Source organism: Tamandua tetradactyla, chromosome 15, assembly GCF_023851605.1.
Source record: "Tamandua tetradactyla isolate mTamTet1 chromosome 15, mTamTet1.pri, whole genome shotgun sequence".
Lineage (NCBI taxonomy): Eukaryota > Metazoa > Chordata > Mammalia > Pilosa > Myrmecophagidae > Tamandua > Tamandua tetradactyla.
Window position 1 is genome coordinate 88,151,072 of NC_135341.1, and position 8,460 is coordinate 88,159,531.

Below are 8,460 nucleotides of genomic sequence, written 5' to 3' on the forward strand. Positions count from 1 at the left end.
CTAGATTACTTTATTTGTGGTTGTAAAGTAGTGGAATCCTGATGTTTTTATTTATTACCTGGAATAATTTCATAAGAAGTCAGTCTCATGTCTAATATTTACCAAGTGCTACACTTCCTTTAGAGGAGAGAGAATATTTGCTTCTTTCCTTTTCTAAAGGTTTTTAAAGATGATTTATGGCTGAATTAATTTCCTATGCCTGCTGTAACAAATCACCACAAACTTGGTGTTAAAAACAACAGGCACTTACTCACTTTCAGTTCTGAAGGCTAAGACTCTGAAATAAGACCACAAAGCTGAAATCACGGTTGCCAGTGGGGCTAGCTCCCTCCAGATGCTCTAGGGAAGAATGTTTTCTTGGCTTTTTCAGGATCTAGTTTATTACTGCATTCCTGGGCTCATGGACCCTTCCGCCATCTCTGAAGTCAGCAATATGACATCTTCTCCGACTCTGCTGCCCTTTGCTTCCTCCATACAGCTTTCTTCTCTTCTGTTTGTAGTCAGAACCCCCTCTAACTCTCTCTCACAAGGATACTCGTGATTACATTTAGGACCAACCTGAATAATTCAGGGTAGTTTTCCCATCTCAAGATCCTTAAATTTATCACATGTGCAAAAAGCCTATTTCCTTGTACAGTAACATTCCAAGTTTCCTGGAATTAGGAACAGGATATATTTAGGGGCCACTGTTCAGCCTATTGCAGTGACCAATGAGGTTTTAAAAAAATACTATTTAACATATTTGAGTATGTACTTCTAGTGCGGCTTCATTGCCTGGGGGGTTATTCTGTTCCTTAGTGTCATTTTCTTATGGCTACTTGGTGTGATGTTTGACCTCAACAGTTTTCTGGTGCTCATTTTTATATGAATTTAATTTTCATGACTTGTTAGAAGATCTGGTTAAAATCTGGTTAATTTTTAACATGCTCCCTGCTCTGTTTTCATATAATATTAAAACTATGCTGGCATGCTTAGTCTAGTTCCCGGCTCAGTTTCTTCCTTTTATCTGACCTTTTTTCCTTCATTTCATTGATCCTATTCTAAACAATTTAAATTCATCCACATAGTTTCTTCTCAACATGAGGCCCTTTTTTGGAAGGGGTCATAAAATGTCAGCTTTGCGAGTCTGTGGGAATGAGTTGGTTCCAGCCCCTTTAGGACTCACTATTGGAATATGCAAAACTCTTCCAGGTTCAGCTGCTTTTCCCAAAATCTCTTGCCACACTTTCCACTGCGTGACTTGGAGTTTGTGTGGGTCCTTCTGCTCTGGGTCCCGATGACGCCGCCTCACTTCCCTCTGGTTTTCGCTGCACAGACACTCACTAAGACACAGGCCTTGGGGCTATTGGTAGTTTGTGGCCCCTTGCTTGCAGTTGGGTGCTTGCCTTCTTGTTTGTAAATACTGCTTGTTTTGTTTTGTTATCCAGTTGCAGTGTTTGTTTTCACGTGGGGATTCAAAGGATCTTAAAGCTATGTGTTCATGTCTGCCACCATCTTTCCAGAATTCCAAGTCATTGAAATGATAATCTCATAATAACATAAAAAATGTTAACTAGATATTAGAGAGCTGATGGGCTATAGCAAGAACAGCGACTATCACCAAACTAGCAACTGTCACACCTGGGGCGGGGAGCCAGGAGGGTGCCGCTTGGCTGCTGATGAACCTTCTGGTCTCAGGCGAGCAGACTCGTATCAGGACCCAGCCCCGTGAGGAGCAGACGCAGCGGGCAGGGGCTGGCGGTGGTCACCCTGCACAGCAGAGGGTGGCGAGAGGTATGTCACAACAGCATGACTGCCGGGGGACGCTTACTCGGGTAATGCTAATAGAAACAGGAAGCAGATGGTATACAAAAAGGTGACTAAGTTCTTTTTTTCCTTCTTCCTTCCTGCCTTTGATCACCCTTTAGTACACCCTATCGACAGAACTCAAGAGAGAGCAAGGTGGCAAAGCTGAAATATTATTTGCAGCATTCCAGCTCAATTACATCTCAAAGATGGTGTATTAGCTAGGGTTCCCTAGAGAAACAGTATCAGCAGGAGATCTGTAAATATAAAATTTATAAAACTGCCTCACGTAACCATGGCGACGCAAGAGTCCAAGGTCTGTAGAGCAGGCCACAAGCAGGCAGCTCCAGTGAGGGTCCCCCACGAACTGTCAGGAGAGGCTGGCTGTTCTGCTTTGCTAGCTGCTGGAATGCAACACACCAGAGACGGACTGGCTTTTAATAAAAGGGGATTTATTTCATTAGTTCTTCAGAGGAAAGGCAGCTAACTTTCAATTGAGGTTCTTTCTTATGCAGGAAGGCACAGGGTGATCTCTGCTGGTCTTCCCTCCAGACCTCTGGGTTCTAACAACTTTTCCCAGGGTGATTTCTTTCTGTATCTCCAAAGGCCTGGGCTGAGCTGCGAGTGCTGAGATGAGGTATGCTGAGCTGCTTGGGCTGTGCTGCATTGAGCTCACTCATTTAAGCATCCAACCAATTAAATCAAACGTCATTCATTGCAGCAGGCACGCCTCCTAGCCGACAGCAGATGTAATGAGCAACAGATGAGGGTCACGTACCATTGACTCATGTCCACAGCAACAGAACTAGGTGCCTTTACCTGGCCAAGTTGACACCTGAACCTAACTACCACACTGGCTGAAGCAGAAAGAGTGACTGTCTCTCCTGAATCTTCCTAGAAAGACCTCCGGTGATTAGATTGTGTCACTCATTGCAGAAGAAGCTCCCCTTATCTGACTGCAATGCAGTCAGCTGTGGATGCAGCCAATGTGGTCATAATTTAAGTCCATGAAATGTCCTCATAGCAACAGACAGGCCAGCGCCTGCCTGACCAGACAACCGGGTGCCACCACCTGGTTAAGCTGACACGAACCTGCCCACCACAGCATTGAGTCTGTTTTGTGAACCCCTCGTTCTCCTGGCAACTCTAATTAGATTACACTTGATGGTAGTATCTTTACAGTCACTTCTTCAAAATTGGAAATCTTATTTACTTACCTACAGAGTTTTGTAAGTCCTTTTGCAAGAAAAACACAAACGATGTAAGAAAAACACAAAAGGTGACATTTCCCCTCCAGGATTTTGAACACCAAATACTCAGTACGCCCACGTACAAAGCGTCACTGGCTTCTCCCAGCTGTGGATGGTATAACGAGCCCAGTCACAGGCTGAAGACCATGGTAGATGCCCCACCCACACGTGGTTTCCACGAAGGAATCTCAGTGAAGATATCTGAGTTAGAAAGAAGTCAAAGCTTTAGTTGCCCAGAAGGATTTTTTTTAATGCTCTGAACAGAGCAACTGCTTTTCTCCAAGCTTTCTGGCATGCTTGCACAGAGAAGAAAATACTTGGAGCTGTCGGTTGAGGCTGCCATCATCCAGCAGAGGTGCCAGGAACAGCATTTTTACAGCAAGTGGTTGCTCTCTGCAGAGGTGGGAAGTGAGACTAAGGACAAAATAGGCTGACAAAGGAGAGAGAAACAAAATGCTCCTTGCACACACAGCCTACTGTCCTAAAAGGAGTCATATCAAGGCAAAGGTACTAATGTCTGTAGCTATAGGAATTTCTTCTTTGCTTATGGTACTTAATACTTGCTTACATCTCAGTATTTATCACAAACATATAATAAAATTGGTATGTATAGATCTGTCTCCTCTGAGAGCCCCAATAAATATATCCCTTAGAATGTTGGAGTACTTGGTTGAAATTAAATAATGAGCACTTTCAGAATGTATGTCAACTTATAAATTAAATAATGATAATGTTAATGTACATAGGTGTAGATATTTTGGGTTAACCTTTCAAAAGATCTTAACAACTGGATATATAAGTGACCTATTTGAAATGAAATGGTATGCATTTTTTTGTCTTTGCATACATTATTTTCTCTTCTGGAATGTAAATGGGAAAAGAAAACCAGTTTTAAAAATTTACTGAGCAACAGAAAAATGTACCTCACTATGTAACACTGAATATTAATCTGAATTAATATAAAACATGAATTATAAGGTTGCAATTATATTTGAGCTAATTATCATTATTCTCACCAAGTCAAAAAACTTTTTTATTCGATTATCTCAAGCAAAATCATGGTGATTATGAGTCTGACAAGTCTATTTTTAGATCTACTGATCAACTGTTTGACACTAAATCTGTCCTAGAAAATATCTGTGTTTAAAACATGTATAAAAGACGTGTTTAAAATTCTTTGAAACACTGAGCAACTTTTAAAAAAGCAACAAACCTCTAATCACAAAACCTGTCCTTCAGGTACATCTCCTAATACATATATACATTCAATAATTAACATTACCTAATAGAAAAGTTGCAATTAACACTCAAGGTAGTGTGAATTTTAGGCATTTTAGTCAGAAACAAGGGAAAAGACTCCATTTCGTGGGAAAATGACCATGTGGCTCTTTTCATTAGACTAAGAATGATGTATAATATGACTTATATTTTGATAGAACAGATTTCCACAACCAAGTCAGGTTTAGAAACACAAAGCGGCCACTGAAGAAAGTGGATGGGAGGTGCTGATTGTACCACATCTTCCTCCTGGGTTTCCCACTTTCAGGAAATGGCACTTCTTCCAGGTCCGAGGACAAAACCCGTACAGTGATCCCTGATGCTTCCCTTTCTCTCACATCCAAACCTCAAGCAAACTCTGTTATCTCTGAAATATACTCAGGATGAACCACTGCTTTCCAGTATTCCTGCTATGACCCATCATTTCTAGCTGGGATTATTGCAATAATATTTAATCCTAAAGCATTCATTCCTTCATTTGTCCATCCATCTACCTGTCCAACAAATACTAACAGAACAACCACTTACACCAGACACTGTTCTAGTAACAAAAGTACTGGGGAGTTGCCCTTTTGGCCTTTACACAATGCCTCTGACCTACTGAATCTTACTATGGTGTGTTATCCCAGGAAATAACTCCTTGAGGCACCAGAGTCAATTTTGAGAAAATAATTCTAAAGATTAGGTAAGGGAATCATTTTCCAAATCAGGATTCTAATGCTTTGTTTCCAACTAAACTGAGGAACTAAGGTGATCATTAAGAACATTTTGATGACAGATCACTGTTTCAGTTTGCAAAGCTGCGGGAATGCAATATACCAGGTTGGCTTTTATAAAGGGGATTTTTAAAGTTACAAGTTTGCAGTTCTAAGGCTACAAAAACGTCCAAACTAAGGCATCCAGAGATGGATACCTTGACTCTGAAGCAAGGCCGATTGATGTCTGTCCCGTGGGAAGCATGGCTGGTGTCTCCTGGTCCTTTGCTCCCAGGCTGTGCTGCCTCCAGCTTCTCATCCCCAGGGCTTTGTATGCTGGCTCTCCAGGCATCTCCAAACGCCTGTTCCTGCGCTTTCTCCCAAACGTCTCCCTGGGCCAACTCTTTTAAGGACTCCAGTAAACTAATTAAGACACACCTTGAATGGATGGGGCCACACCTCCATGGAGATAAGCTAATCAAAAGAACCCCCCCAGAACTGCGTGTCACGTCTGCACCGGAACAACCTCTTCAAAGGTTCCACTCCGGACAGTGGCTCCGACTCCACAAGACTGGATTAGGGTTAAAAGAACACGGCTTTTCTGAGGTTTCACACCAGCACAATCACCATCAGTAAATGACTTTTGGCATATAACGCAGAAGAAATAAAAACTAAAGGAATTAAAGGAATTGAGTGACGATGTTGTATCAATACTTTTTATTTCTCTCAACTTAAATGAACAAGATGTTTTGACCTTTACATATCTAAACATGAAAAATACAGAACTGATTTTGAACTCTATCAGATTTTAGCAATAAATAATATTCACCTGTAGGTAATTAAGGTAAATGATAAAAGTCTGACCTCATCGAGCAATGCATTTCAACAATATATTACTTTCTATATTTAATACGTAAAAATTGTGGTATTATTTTCATTAAGTATACACTAATAATGGTTGTAATGAGTTAAGAAACAATCTCTGATTAGCATTAAGATTGGAGCATCATTATCACTGGATATGAAATAAATTTAAACATATACATTTTTGTTGCAGGAAAGCATAACCAATGAAAGACTTCCTCCTGAACACACACTATATCACAGAACTCTTCAGGGCAGGGTTTCTTCCCAGGGCAGTTAAACCTTGGCTGTTGTGGGCCGTCCTGTACAATGCTGGGTGTCCCGCAACACTGTGGCCTCTTCCTGCTGGACGCCAGTAGCAGCCTCCACTGGGCTAGGACCCGAACTGTCTCCAGACACTGCTGAATGGCCGCGGGGTGGCAAACGTGTCCAGCTGAGACTCACTGCTGTGCCGGGATAGCAACACAATGCAACACTTTCGAGGACTAAAGAGCTCTTCACTGTTGCAAAATGGATGATGGTACGTATCAAAACACTATGTATGGTGTTTACTATCATCGGACACATTTAAGAGCGAAATAATAGCTATTTACTGTAAAATGGCATTTCACAATGCACTGGAAATTGCATTTTGTCGTTATTTAAATTTACGGTGGAGACTTTTGGGTGTTAGCTTACATCCCACCGGCTGAAGCACCCTGCAATTCACGGTGCAGGTGGGAAATGGCCATCCACACTCACTGGTCTTTTTCCAAACCGTAACAGGATACTCTAGAGCACCCTGAGTTTACCTCGCATGGCTTTAAATTGTTTTTCCCCTTTTGAGGGATGTATTAAATTCTTCAAGGCTGTCTTTCCAGATATGTCTAGAAAACATAGCTGAAAAGAACGACAGGGCTCTGAAACAAACGTGAAATATTTAGATACAACGCAAATATTTCTCAAATTTCATGTGTAGAGACTAGCAGCATTTTCCCCTCTATTCCTTAAACGACACCGATTCACCTCCAAGGACTGGGGGTGGAGGGCCGCTCCACAGGGCCCCGCTTGCAGCGGCGCGGTCTCTCCTGACCCCGGCTCCTAAGCAGCCGGTCCCGACGCCGGGCTCCCGGCGTCCCCGCCTGCAGCAGGAAGGCCGAAGGGACCCGCCACTGCGGGGCAGGACGCACGTTCGCTGCTCCAAAGCCCGTCCACACGGCCCACGGCGAAGGAACACGCGCGGGCCGGGCAGCGGCGCCGGCGCAGACCCGCAGCTCGGCGGCCTCGGGGGCGCTGGACCGCAGCCCTGACCCCGCTCCGGCCGCCGCAGTGTGCAGCCGCTGGGCGCCTCTACAGAGCCCTGAAGGCGTTTCGGGTGTACCCGGACCAAGCGCTGACCCCTGTGGGTGAGCGTCCACGGGGCGCCCGCCCCGAACTGGAGCTGAACGCACCCGCCGGACGCGGACATGCAGGGTAGCGCCTGCCCTTCCAGGGCGGACCGCACCGGGAGGACACGGGCGGAGGGCTGCGGACGCGGCGGGGACGCCCCGAGTGGCGGGCAGGGACCTGCGGAGACCAGGTCGGTGGCCCAGGAACTCCTGCAGCCGCCACCGCCTCGGCCGGGAGCCACCTGGTTAACTGCTGTCCCCGCGCCCACGGCCCCCTGTGCTCAACCACACCAGCCCCCGAGCAGCCCCGTGGGCGCGTCTGCAGAGACCGGGCCCGAGAGGAGCCCGCGTGGACGGGCAGACTGCGTGGAAAGGCCGCACACGTGCAAGGGCAGCCCTCGTGGAAGCGGAGCCCTCGTGGAAGCGGAGGCCGGGTGGAAGGGCAACCCGCGTGGAAGGGCAGCCCTCGCGGAATGGGAACCCGCGTGGAAGGGGAGCCCTTGTGGAAGGGCAGACCCCGTGGAAATAAAGCCCGCACGAAAGGCAGCCCGCGTGAAGCGGAGCCCGCGTGGAATTGCGACGCCGCGGCCTCGGGCCGTCTCCAGGAAACTTCCTTGGGGCAGGGAGCGGCTGCGGGGCCCGGGCGGGGGGCCTCCCCGCGCAGTGAGCATGGCGCGCGGGCTCTCTTCCTTCCACTTTCCCTTTATCACGGCGTCTGAAGACGCGCCTCCCCGCCCACCCGGGACACTGACGATGTCCCCACGGACTGGACAGCCAACGCGGAGGCCCCGCCCGGCCCCACACATGCTTTTCCCACAGACCGCCGCCAGACCCCGCCCCCGCGGCGAGGCGCGCGACCGCCACCAAGCACGCCCCAGGCCCCGCCCGACGGGGAGGCGCGCGACCGTCACCAAACGCGCCTCAGGCCACACCCCCGCCGCGAAGCGCGCGACCTCCAACAAGCGCGCCCCAGGCCCCGCCCCCACCACGAAGCAGGCGACTTCCGCCAAGCGCGCCCCAGGCCCCGCCCTCACGGAGAGGCCCGCGACCGCGACCAAGCGCGCCTCAGGCCCCGCCCCCACCGCGAAGCACGCGAGCTCCGCCAAGCGCGCCTCAGGCCCCGCCCCCAGGGCGAGGCCCGCGACCGCGGCCAAGCGCGCCTCAGGCCCCGCCCCCGCCGCGAAGCACGCGAGCTCCGCCAAGCGCGCCTCAGGCCCCGCC